Source organism: Helianthus annuus, chromosome 17 (genome assembly GCF_002127325.2).
Source record: "Helianthus annuus cultivar XRQ/B chromosome 17, HanXRQr2.0-SUNRISE, whole genome shotgun sequence".
Lineage (NCBI taxonomy): Eukaryota > Viridiplantae > Streptophyta > Magnoliopsida > Asterales > Asteraceae > Helianthus > Helianthus annuus.
In genome coordinates, this window is record NC_035449.2 from 121064135 (window position 1) to 121077749 (window position 13615).

General features: G+C 37.8%; 1 long non-coding RNA gene across 1 annotated transcript; it reads left to right on the top strand.

The window, feature by feature from the left end:
* Positions 1-4319: 4319 nt before the first annotated feature.
* On the top strand, positions 4320-5223 carry LOC110922008. The gene is made up of 2 exons (XR_002582760.2): positions 4320-4670; positions 4840-5223. It is a non-coding gene; the product is annotated as an uncharacterized LOC110922008 (long non-coding RNA).
* Positions 5224-13615: the final 8392 nt, after the last annotated feature.

The following is a 13615-nucleotide window of genomic DNA, read 5'->3' on the forward strand; positions in this document are numbered from 1 at the left end:
ATCTTTCCTTTGTAAACATCGTCTAAGTTTTTAGGAACATTATGATAAGTATCCTGATATATTCTTAAAGTTCTTTTCAGAATATTTGATTAGGGTGTTTGGAACTAGTGTTAGTTTGGAACTTTGAGCATTTAAATATTATCGAAAACTGGTTTTGGAAAAACAGATTGTTTATCAGAAACTTTCTACAAAGTTAAAGGGATGTTTGAAAGTTCTATCTAATAAAAAGTTTTTACAGTATATCGCTGAGCATACTGATCAGGGTATTTTATAAGATAACAGTATGAATTTTTTTGCAAAGCTAAGAGTTACACTAAGTAATGTAAGGTGACAGAAAATAAGTCAAAAGATAGTTATATTATTAACAAGTCAAAAGTTGTGCTTTTGGTTTCACCTCAAACCGAGGCCCATCCACCAAAGGCACAATAAGTTCTTAACTAGATTTACTTAACTGATTGAAGGTTTCGTCTCAAACCGAGACCCATCCGCCTTCAACTGTTATACTGTTCAAAATAAACGATGCTAATTGATGACCAAGGGCTTCATCCTGAAACCCAGGACCCATCCACGTTTGGTCATCATATTGTTAAAAGTGCAGGAAATGTAAATTGTTCAAAAGCAGGAAAAGTAAATTGTTCAGACAATCACAACCATCAAATTTAAAAAGTGGGCTCCGGCCTCGGCATAAACATCCATCATCGCCCACTTCGCTGCTTTCAAGGGGCAGCACCCTCTTCAACCATCGCTTCATCAGCACCAACACCAGCATCACCTTCGGGATTCTTCTCAGCATCACCGCCAGCATCGACCGCCGCATCCGTCGTCTTGGGAGGATCCCCACCAGCATGCTTTGCAGGACGTTCCACAGGGGTGCCTTTGAGATCCGCTAATTTCGTTTCCCAGGCCTTGACATTCCAGGAAGGGCATTCAAAGCCCAAGGCCTCGGGTTCATAGGCCATCCTTAGCCTGGCTTGGAGAAGGGAAACAACAACGGATCCTTTAAGGCCATCCCGGTAAGAACTCATATCTTGCTGGTATTGAAGATGGGCAGCATCCAGCTTGGCTTGGGCGTCCTCGTTGGCCTTGTGTATAGCGGCTTGGTGCTCCTGGGTCATTGCCTTGAATTTATCTTCATAATGCTTAGACTTGACGGCGGCGATCGTCCCTTGGTCGGCGATGGTTTCTTCATCTTTCTTGAGCTTGATCTCCAACATCTTGTTAAGCCCACACGCATCCTCATAGAGGGACATGAGACGTTCCAGGCCCTACAATCAAAAGTACAGGTATCAACATATGTGTAAAATATCCAGGATAATAGTTAACATACGTGTGCAGGATACCAGATGAGGATTTTTACCTGATTGAGAAATGAAGTCATAAACCCACTGGCTTCATTGAATCCATAGTTCTCGTATGGGAAAGTCTCGGAGGTAGCCGGAGAATCTGTTTCTTTCCGCTTCCGGGTGCTGAGAGCACGAGTCCTGGTGGCTGGAGGAGGCTTGGGAGTGGTAACGGCTCTCGAGCTGCTGGGCCTGGAAGATGTGGGGGCTTTGGGGCTTGGTTCTTTCTTCACCAGGATGGGAGCAGAATAGCTATCCAGTTCGTCAAGATCGAAGACCTCTGGAGCTTTGACTGGTGCTGCATAAAAGGGAAAAACATTTAACTCTCGAATATTCATAAGTTATTATATTTGTTTCATATGTGCTAATGTGCTTACCAGACATGTCGGAGCTGGATCTTTGGCTTGAACTTGCAAATGACAGAGAAAAAGTTCTCTCGCTTTCCGGGAGTTGGTAAATGCTTTTGATTCTCGAATCTGATTCAGCGCTTGGGGGTGCTAGATCTTTGAAATTTGCTGCACAAGAAATAAAGATGTCAGTTCAGGATATAACTTCAGGATACGGTTAGGGATATTCCTAAAACCCTAAATCCTACCAGAAGTTAACCACTTCACTGGAAGATCAAAACCTCCAGTGATAGAATCCCTTTTTACAAAAAAGAACTTTCATTGCCATTTTTCCCCATTCTTTGTGGCTTTAAGAATGAGAGGGTTTTTGGAAGTTGAGAAAAGGAGAAAACGACTGTTGCCATGAGAACGAAGGCGATAGGCCATCGGGAGGTCTTCAATGCAAAGGTTGGGGATAAATCGAGATCTGATCTGGTCTAAAGTCACCAGCACGCACCAAACCATGGGCATGGTTTGGGTATAACTGAGACCGGTAAGTTCGAAGAAACGAGATATAAAAGCCGGAAAGGGGTATCGCAGTCCGATAGAGAAAGGGTAGGCCAAGAAGCACACCCATTCGTTGGAAGAAAAGTCCGATCGGACTTCTCTGTCGAAAGGGGGATGATCGTACCAACAGGGAAAGCACCGGAAGCTTGCAAGGCAGCAATGTCAGCATTGTCGAAGGAGCAGACCTCTTTCTCGGGTTCTTTAAGAAGGTTTTGGGCTTCGAAAGTTGGGATTGAATCGCCTGTGTGGGATCTAGTTTCGCTAGCCATGAGGGATTTCTGTGGAGAGAAAAAGAAACAGAGAAGAGGGAAAGAAAGAAATTTACCTGAAGATTCCGGTGGAGATGACGGTTTATCAAACGAAAAGAGAGAAGATATAGGGGCTAAATGTATAGCCATCGAGTAAAAAACGCGTGGGAAGTTGCACACTGTCACTTCAAGTGTCCAATCGTATTAATTGCCTCGATTCATGAGATAAGCCTTAAAATATATCCGTTGGATTGGTATACCAACCGATATATTTTGGGGACAATTGTTATGGGTCATTTTCTGAGTATACATATCCTGACTAATATCCCGCTTTTAATTATTTATTTGTGACCAGGATGCTGGACGAGGATATTGCTGACATCCTGGGTGATATCCTGAGGTTGAGTGAATTAAACACGTGCAGGTTAACGGTTGCAAGCTACTAACGGTCATCAGGACTTCTTCTCCTTAAGACTCGGGCGAATTTGTTGTGAGGAAGCCGTTGAACCCGAAAGACTTGGTCCTCAACGTTCGAGTGGGAATATTCGCTGGATCCCGGGAGTTTAGGATAGTTTGTTGCATTATCTTTACTATAAATAGATGGGGGCGGATCAGTTTAAGGCACATAATTTTTCACTAACACTCTCGTACACTTTCACTTTCTAGCTCATTGCAAACAACACACTTGTATTCAAATTTCATTGTAACAACTAGTCGATCCGCACCACATCCTGCACTGTATCCTGATATTTGAGGCAATAGAAGAACAAGGCAGCTGCGATTGTCAGCTCCCGAGGTTTTATGCCGGCGATCTAGATTGAGCAAGGGCTTTCCTCGTACATCTCGTGTCATTTACTTTACTTTTTTGCTCATTGTTTGATCACAGATACGACTCTATATCCTGAGCCGTATCCTGAAACTGTTTTTGCAAATAACTCAATTGACATATTTTTGAACACATTCTCTTAGCACACTACCTCACTTAACTAATTTGATCACTTAATTGCTTCGGTAATTTTTGACCAAAACAATTACATAATCCTAAAAATTACATAATCCTAAAAATTACATAATTCCTAAAAATTACAAAATAAAAAAACCTAGAGCATTAGGTAAATTTCAAAAAGGGCGAGCTTGTCGAATGTCTTTCGCTCCTTGCCTCGAAACTCAATGTTCGCCACCGCCACCCGGTCCTCGTGGCTTAACTCGTTGCTCGGAACGGCTTCGTAGTAGGCCTTGAAACGATCGAGCTTGGGCCGTAGCTCGCGCCATTTATGTTGGCACGCGTTGAGGTTGTGCCGGTCGTGTCCGACGTTATGTCGGTAGCTTGCGAATGCTTCCGGCCAATATCGTGTTTGGCCGGGTTGCCGGCCCTTTATAGCGTCAACGACGCTTGTGACGAGAGCCAATTCTTCTTCGTGGGTCCAAGAGGCCATCTTCTTCAGGTTGGGGTAGCGGGTTGGTGGGATCAAGTGGGTTATGGTTGGGGTAGCCGGTGGGGTAGTGATGGACAACGACGGTTTGGGATGGGTTAGCAGGTGGGGTTTGGGGTTACATTTATAGGGGATGTTGGTGGTTGGGGTGACCGCTTGGCTTGGTCAAAAGGTTGGAATTTAAAATTCAAACCCGCTATGACATGGCGGTGGACAGCGAATAGGAGGTCGTCACATCGTTCCTCAAGCCCGTCCCACGCCCGAATTCAAACCCAAGCCCCAAGGGCCACGCCACAACCCAAGCCCACCCGGGGTGGTGGCTTGGGCGTTTTCCCCCAACCCACGCCCCAACCCAAGCCCCATACCCCATAGTCTTATTGCATATATATCGTTTGTTTCCATATTTGATAAGATTATGTCTTTGGTAAGGTGATTTGTATGTTGTCCTTATACCCCAGTGGCGCAAGTTCGAGCCCCACGTTGCCCTATTTTTGGGGTTTCGTTCAAACACATGCTACAACTCTAAGAAATTGCCATATCAACAAGAAATTTATGAGTCGTTCAACCAACCTAAGCAGTGTGTTTCTCACAAGGATGTTGTTTAGAGATGAAGAATCGATGTTGATTATCAGAAGGATGTCAGAGATGAACAATTGGATCTGCCTACATTTCTTGCTTTAAGGGTTTTTGAGGTACTTCATTTTTACGAAAGAATGTTAGGTTTTTCATCTCCGATGATGATGATGATGCTGGCAGGTATTTTCGGTCGGGAAAAAATTCATATGCGAGTTGGTTTTTTCACACTTATAAAGATTATAAAGAAATATTTTTGAGTCAAATCTGCAATACTTTTGTTTTGTGGTTAGTTTTATTTTGTTCGTCGTCTGATTATTCTTTTTGCATTAACCTCTTCACTAAATTGCAGAGGATAAGTTGAATCGTTCGAAAGAAGTTAGCAGCAATTCAAATCATGGGTCGATAAATGTTTTGGTTTTCTATTTGTATTTCTAGAGAATTTTAGGATAATTCGTTGTTTTCTTAACATTTTTTTTGTTATTTTTGTTGATTTCGTGGGTCAAAATTCAGAATGGGATTACTCTTTTTGCATTAACCTCTTCACTCAATTGTAGAGGATAAGTTGAATCGTTTAGAAGAAGTTAGCAGCAATTCAAATCATGGGTCGATAAATGTTTTGGTTTTCTATTTGTATTTCTGGAGAATTTTAGAACAATTCGTTGTTTTCTCAACATTTTTTTTTGTTATTTTTGTTGATTTCGTGGGTCAAAATTCAGAATGGGTCATTTGCATATGTCCAAATTTTTGTTATTTGGTTGTTTTGTTATCGATTGTAGGCCAGTAATTGCTTCATTTAGAATTATAGTGGATTAAAATTTAGATTTGAAAAACAACTTTAGTCCCGTTTCAACATTCTGCTCAGAAATTAGCCAATAACATATCATCTAAGCTATAAATTGTACATATCTTGTAACAGTTAAAAACAAATTACATCAAACCATCTTGTAACATAATTTGAACTCCACTCAAGTGAAACTCACATGCCAGGCCCCATTTTGAATGGAAACAACATGATTCACTGTCTAAAAATGTTACTGGGAGGCCTTAGGTAAATAGTTGTTATGTGCTTTTTGACTTTGTAGTATTTCAAAGAGATGTTTCATATCTACAATATTTGCAGGTCCGTTCTATCTTTGTATATATCTTTGATGCTGCTATGTGAAAATCTCACAGACTATGAAATACTTTTCTTTGGTTATATGTTTAGTTCCAGGATGGTTTATTTAAATTTGCTAACCATACGATGAATGCGGACCTACCTTGTAACAATGGGTAACCTCTGGTGTCTTTTGACGCTCTGACGGCAGTGTAAATTTTGGAAAATTTGACGTTTTTTCAATTTCGTTACCCATTTTTTGAAACGTTGTCCCTATAAAGATTTTCTAAATCAGCCAGTCGGTGATTTAATGTTATCGGGAATTTTTGGGTGAGATTACAAACTTTATTTTGCAGTTTTGTTTGTTTTTATATACTTAATTTTAAAGTTTTGTTTGCTGCACATAAGTGATGGTTTCAATATTCGGCTGTTGGACTTGGGGATAGCACTTTTGAGTCGAGAGACAGACTCCCACCGGGGGTAACCTGGCGCAACGCGCCGGTTTTCATACCACTAGTTATGTTAACTAATGAAAACAACAAAACATGTTAGTGATAGGTAGACGCTAAAAAATCATAAATATAATATTTGGTAGACGCTAAAAAATAAAAAATATAATATTTTAAACTTGTAACCAAAAGAAACCTTGTATAACTATCTCAATAAGTTGTTCAGTTCACAACTACCACCATGAAATTAGGGCTGTCCAAAAAGCTCGCGGCTCGGAGGTCGCTCGAAGCTCGCTCGGATTTAGCTCGGAAAAAGCTCGCTCGATATGGTTCGATTTGAAAGGGAGCCGAGCCGAGCCGGCTCGGTTAGAAAGTGAACCTAGCTCGGCTCAGCTCGTGACGAGCCAAATTGGCTTAGTTTGGCTCGTTTGGTAGCTCGGCTCGGCTTAACTCGAATTATTTTACTTATTAATATATTTTATTTTTATATAAATATAATATATTACAAAAAAGTGATTATTATTTACATGTATTTAGGCATGTATTTTGATATCTATGACACATTTAAAGGTTGATTGTCGTGCTAATAAACATATATTGTATTTACTTGAAATATAAAACTTATTTTGCGTTGTTGAACGTGATTTTGGCTTGTAATGTATTAGGTTGAACTTATTATGAATATGTTCTTTTGAAGCATTAAATAATATCTTAGAATACTGAATTTTGAGAGCTATGTATTAATTTTTATTTTTAAAATCGAGCCAAACCAAGCCGAGTCGAGCCAGCTCGGTTTAAAACCAAGTCGAGCCCGAGCTTAGATTTTCAGCTCGGTTTCAAATCCGAGCCGAGCTAACTCGGTTTATAATCGAGCCGAGTACGGCAAGCTCGGACTCGACTCATGAGGCCCTACATGAAATATATAATATGATGAAACAACCAAAATATAATCAAACCCTAAAAATTGTCAATGGAAAACCAAACAATACCCTTGTCAAAAACACGGATCAAAGACTCCGATTTAATAAACTCGACAATAAAAAAACTGTACAGACGAACAACCACTCCTTACAAGCAGATCATCAACTAGATGACATGCATACACTATCTACAAGATCTAAATGACTGACACACAATCTCAACAAGAGATCGTCAACAAAAGACCTGATAAATGTGTAACCCTAGAGAGAAAGTTATATGGAGAGAACAACTTTTTAGTGAGAGAAAGATATCTCGTAAAATCAATATAACAACTAATGAAGTTAATGTTATATAGTCACAATCTCAACTGATGAAGTAAGAAGCCCATGCGCACAACTGATGAAGCCCAATTAGCAGCAGCCTCTTCTTTAGTCTTTTAAGCCCAAGTTCCAGCAAGCCCAGCAGCCATCAAACATCCAAGCCCGTTACACGTCCAACCTCATTGATATGTTATAAAATAAAAACAAGCATGATTAAAAAAGAACATAAAACTGAAAAAATACAAACTATTTTTAACATCCCCCTCAGTTTTATATTTAAAGAAATTCATCATGCCCCAAAACTTACACATATCACAAGAGATTGAAGAAGCAACTCTTTTGTAAACACAACAGCTCTGTTCTGCCACAGACTCGTTCCTTCTGCGATCTTCAGTCTCCACATAAAGATGCCAGTGTCATGTGAAATCGGCATCTAGCTGAGCCAACCATGTTCACAACTCTATCACAGATTCTCAAATGAGCAAATTCAGTTTCCTTCATGAATTCTAGTTTCAGGTACTAGCTTAAACGCATTTTCTTGGTTGACAAACCGAAATCTAGCATAAGTGGCTTGTAAATTATTCAAGGCTTGTCGCATATCACCATCAGCAGTAAAAATAATTGCTTCAAGCCCTTCTAGGACATTCTGAAATTGGCCAACCATGGTCTGCGGTTGAAAATGGCCAAGCACTTTTTGAAATATGACGGTACCAATAATCGAGATCACCGTCGTAGTCTTCTAACACCTGTGACTTCTTTATATACATGTGTCATTTTTTCCAGTGTTAGACCAAAGTCTTCAATGAGGTTTGTAGCAATAATTGTTTGTATGGCAAATGCAGTATCCCACAACTGACTACCATTATAACCCTGCATTTTTCAAATCAAACTAAAGATCATAGCAGATTTCGAATATCTATTTTTAGTGAAAAACAAGATTACAAGTTTTATAAACCAAAATAACATAGTTACTCCAAAACAAGCAAGTTCACAAAACTAAACACGGTTTTTCATTTGAACAACAAGTATGAAGAACATCTGGCAGAAGGTAAATATGTAACACAAAGTTTGATTTTAATCAAACTTTGACCACAATTTCACGACAATTTTGAAACATATAAAAATAGCACATAGACCTAGAACTTTCAAGGAACAAGAACTCAAAACGGAAAAGATTGTGAAATTCATACAGTAGACATCACAACTCACTACCCTTACATGACAATCTACTCTCACACAATACTCGAACTAATAGGTAAACGACCCAACATATGTTGAAACCCTAGATCGATATGAGAAAGAGACAACAAGAAAAAAATGAGTGTAACCGTAATAGAAGATGCTATCCAAATCTATAACAAACTTTTATTTCTTAACCAACCTTACATACAGAATCCAATTGACTTTACATTTGTAGAACTCTCAAGATCAAACTATCTATATGATAGTCTGATGCCAACCACAAGTCAGATCTAACATATTACAGTTTCAACTAACAAGAAATAGAACAAATCATAGACCTATGGCTAATGAGAGAAAACCAAAAAAACAATTTGATCAAGTTACGTACGTCACTGTGATGATCTGTAACAATAGACATGATAGATTCGGTTTTCACAATAAAAATGAGGAAGATGAAACCCCTAAGACAGACTTCCGGAAACAACAATCACACAAACTCCACTTATTTAAAAAATAACATGAACTGTAGTAGACTTGATCACATTATTACAAACATATGTGAAGCAACCAAAACAACTAAAGAAACAGTAAAAATCACAAGTTTCTTTGAAAACCATCACATGGAAAAGTGAATTAAAAAAAAACAGAGAGTCACAAAACTCCAACAGACTCATAACATCGTATGGAAAAGTGAATTAAAAAAAATCATTTTGTAAAGTACTTAAAGACTCACTTGATTTAACAAAAAACTTTTACGACTTTACAAGTGCATGAATCACAAAATTTAATACCAATATCAGATACATATGTGATAAAACAAAGTCACGCGACTTTAAAATTTCAGAACCACATCTAAAATACAAAAAAGGGCAAAACATGTGAAGAACATAAAGATCCATTTGCTTTTATCAAAGCCTTTTACAACTTACAACATCAAGTGTAAAGAACATAAAGACTCATTCGATTTTGTCAAACAGCTTTTACAACTTCACTACATTTGAACCACAAAATTGAAACACATGATTCAAAACAAATCAGATAAAATGAGAATTACACAATTCAACTTCAGATGACAATTAACACCTTCTAATTGTAATGATAAATCATACGATTTTGCAACTAGAAAAAGACATCTCACAAAGGAGCGAACAAGACTGTCACAAACATTCAAGATTCAAGCCTGGTAACAATGCATACACCAGGCTATAATACTCAGCCAAACAAGTTCCAGTTGAACACAAAATCACATGATTTTAAGACTAGAAAATATCTCTTACACAAGAGACAACACAAGGCTATAACACCATTCAAGAAACAACACTACGATCTAACGGGACTAGACTCAACAACACGAAGAATCTACAAACGACCTTAGACCAGTGTGAAAAAAAACAAGCATCACCCAGACCAGTGAAGTAACATCACTACGATCGGCAATGAAGTCTCAAAGAGACGACTAAGAACCAAATAAGATCACCAACACAATGATCCTACACAAACCTCGCTACGGTCGGACTCAAAACATGAAGAATCTAAGACCAGTGAGATAAAGGCAAACACTATCGAAGAACATATCTTCAAGATAGTATTACCTTAACAAGAAAAAACAAACAAAACTCTCACAAGAGAAGACATACAAGGCTGACAAAATGATCAAGAACAATCTTGACAACATTTTAGGAAACATAACATATGGATCAGATACACCATCATGATACGAGTTGATAACTAAAAAACCCATCAAGATACGGTCAAATTCATGATCCACAGAGTTCAACAATCAGCAAAACAAGTCCGATAAAACTAAGACACACATGCGCTACAACAGATAACAATTTCATAGCCAATAATATTTTTTAACTGAATACAAAAGTCACATGACATTGCAAAAGAATCATTCCTCACGAAGAAGAACTAGTATATTCTTGAAAAAATAAAGCTAGTTACAACTGTAAACTTCATAACTCAATAACTAGTCTAAACATTTTAAAACCTTTTTTCCTCATTGCAATTCAAAAACCTTTCGTTTAATTCATCTAAAAATTGGAAATTCCAAAACCAAGTTTGAAATACTTTAAGATGGACAAGTATATGTTGAGTAAACTTATAATCAACATCTTACGTCTACTTTATAAAGCTCATCATGCTAAATTACACAATGAGAACAAAAACATCCCATGAGATCTTCAATCAAATTTCCACATAACACAAGTATTCAACACACAAAAAAATAGTGTTTAAAACACTTATTAACAAACTATGGACTTTTACCGACAAACACAAAGAATTAACATAATTTCTTTATTTCCAAATGAAGCCAAAAACAAAAAATCCCATACAAACTCACAAAATTAGCCATCAAAGAATAAGGACCAAACAGTAAGCTAGAAATCAGCAGGTAAGATTCACAGAACTTGCAACAAAAAACAACACCAACCACAAAGATGTTTACCAACAAGATAATCATCAACAATTAACAGAGATCTCATAAAAAACAACAGATTCAATGCGAATCTGTTTAATCAACACATTGAAAATCCTAATCACATAAATGAAGAGAAAGAATGATAACCAGGCAAAATAAAAACCAGCAAAACTGTGCCAGGGGCCAGATGGTAGGTTCACCACTCTATGGTGCCTACCTAAGTCTTTGCACATATGCCAACTCTACACTTACAAATCACCCCTAGTAACCAAAAGTAATGAACAAACAGCAGATCAAGACAAAGTCAATCAAGACACAAGTAACATAGAACCGTAACTAATCACAACAAACAAGAAGCAATCAGAACATGAATCAAACAAAAAAATAAACAAGAATGCAACAGGATGCACCCTTCCTGTGTCCCAAATTCATAAAACCGGTCCAACTACCCCGGCAACAGAATGCCTAAACGCAAGAATTAAAAAACATAAAATAAATCAAGGAATGATCTCACCAGAAAAGCAAACCAAAGCTAGGGTTTCTCCAACTACCCCGATTTATACTCCCAACAGATCCAATAATCGAACAAGAACAGGGCACCAACCATCTTATCAGTCTAATCAAGATCAGTTGTGTCAAATTTCTCAACCTTCGGCTTTGACATAGTATCTCTCCCATTTATAACACATCCAGATCGTGTAGACATATCTGGATTTCTAAACGATCTCACACCACAGGGTGCAGAACCTCTTAAAGAATCTCCACTGCTTCTAGTCGTTATGTTCATCACAGGTGCACTATCATTTAATGTGCCTACTTTAATTCGCTGAAGCCTCTTTGGAAAAACAAATCCTTCCTTCCCCATATCACTCCAATTTCGTCACCGGAACCCTCTGTCTTCTCGTACTTCACCAAAATCATGCAATCAAAACAGATTAACAGAAAACACGCATAGAAAACCGCAACAACAACAAATCTCAACTCCTCAACCCTAAATCACGATCTCAGCCAATAACTCCGACACATTCCCGTACAACAACCACTACACGAAGAGATCGGAAGACTCACCGCTTAAACTCTATATAACCTCCAATAACCGCACAAAAGTAGTTGTAACCGTTTCTTCAACAGCAATTGCTGAAAATAACTCGTGCGGATAGAGCTCCGGTTGTTAGTATCAACAGTGAACCGGTTACCGGCGATCACAGGTAAGTGTCCGGCCGGTGAATAGAGGTTAGAGAGAGAGAGAGAAGAGAGAGGAACAGTGTTGTGGCTATGGGGGTTTCAAACTTGTATGGTAAGAATAAAGAATCTGCTAGCAAGGGTTTCAAATTTGTAAACCCTAGATCACAAGATAATCACAGCGGAAGAACAGGAGAATCATTCTCTACTACAGACAAGAGCCTTGAGGCTCTGATACCATGTCAAAAACACGGATCAAAGACTCTGATATAATAAACTCGACAATAAAAAAACTGTACAGACGAACAACCACTCCTTACAAGCAGATCATCAACTAGATGACCTGCATACACTATCTACATGATCTAAATGACTGACACACAATCTCAACAAGAGATCGTCAACAAAAGACCTGATAAATGTGTAACCCTAGAGAGAAAGTTATATGGAGAGAACAACTTTTTAGTGAGAGAAAGATATCTCGTAAAATCAATATAACAACTAATGAAGTTAATGTTATATAGTCACAATCTCAACAGATGAAGTCAGAAGCCCATGCGCACAACTGATGAAGCCCAATTAGCAGCAGCCTCTTCTTTAGTCTTTTAAGCCCAAGTTCCAGCAAGCCCAACAACCATCAGACATCCAAACCCGTTACACGTCCAGCCTCATTGATATGTTATAAAATAAAAACAAGCATGATTAAAAAAGAATACAAAACATATTTTCATTAATAATTCATCAGGGAAAATTACAAAAAGAATATAAAACTGAAAAAATACAAACTATTTTTAACAACCCTAATGTTGTATTTTGAACTTGTATTCAAGAAAGTAAATTGTAAATCCTAATCAAACAACTAAATGTTCTTACTGGAAACAATTAACTAAAACGCTAGTCCGTGTAAGTTTTAAAAAGAAATATATAGCATAAAACTAGTTTTGTCATTTAGTAATACTCGTAACTCTATCTAGTTGCAACCTCTTCAATTGTCGACAATAGTGATGACTTCTCTTGTGGTCCGAATTTATATACCATCCTTTGTTCTATGTGCGAATACCAATTTTTGGACCAGAAAACTTGAACGGAAACTAGATGATCAAGGGGTTCGAACATGGACGGTTGAACTAGGTTGAATTGGACCATAGGTTTTTGTAATGTACCGTTCTAATTAACCAGGTTGAACCAGACGATTTGAAGTTCTTGAACAAGGTTAATGGTTTGCTAAAGGTTTGTAGGCTACATATTTGTAGAGATGAGAGAGATTTGGAATATTCACGGCTGCATATTAATAGAAGATGAGAAACATTTGGATTTATAGATGCGAGACAATTCACATTTATATTTACACTTCGAATAAAATGGGTGGAAATATAAAAATAAAAAGAAAAATTTCACTTACAATGGATTTTACAGTGTATGCTAGCCACTTTAATGTTATTATTTAGTTTCTATTAAATTTAAATAGATTATGTTTCATTACTTTTTATGACTTTAGCATGTGTTATGGTCTATATGAATAATGGTTGAACATTGAACTTGGATATGTT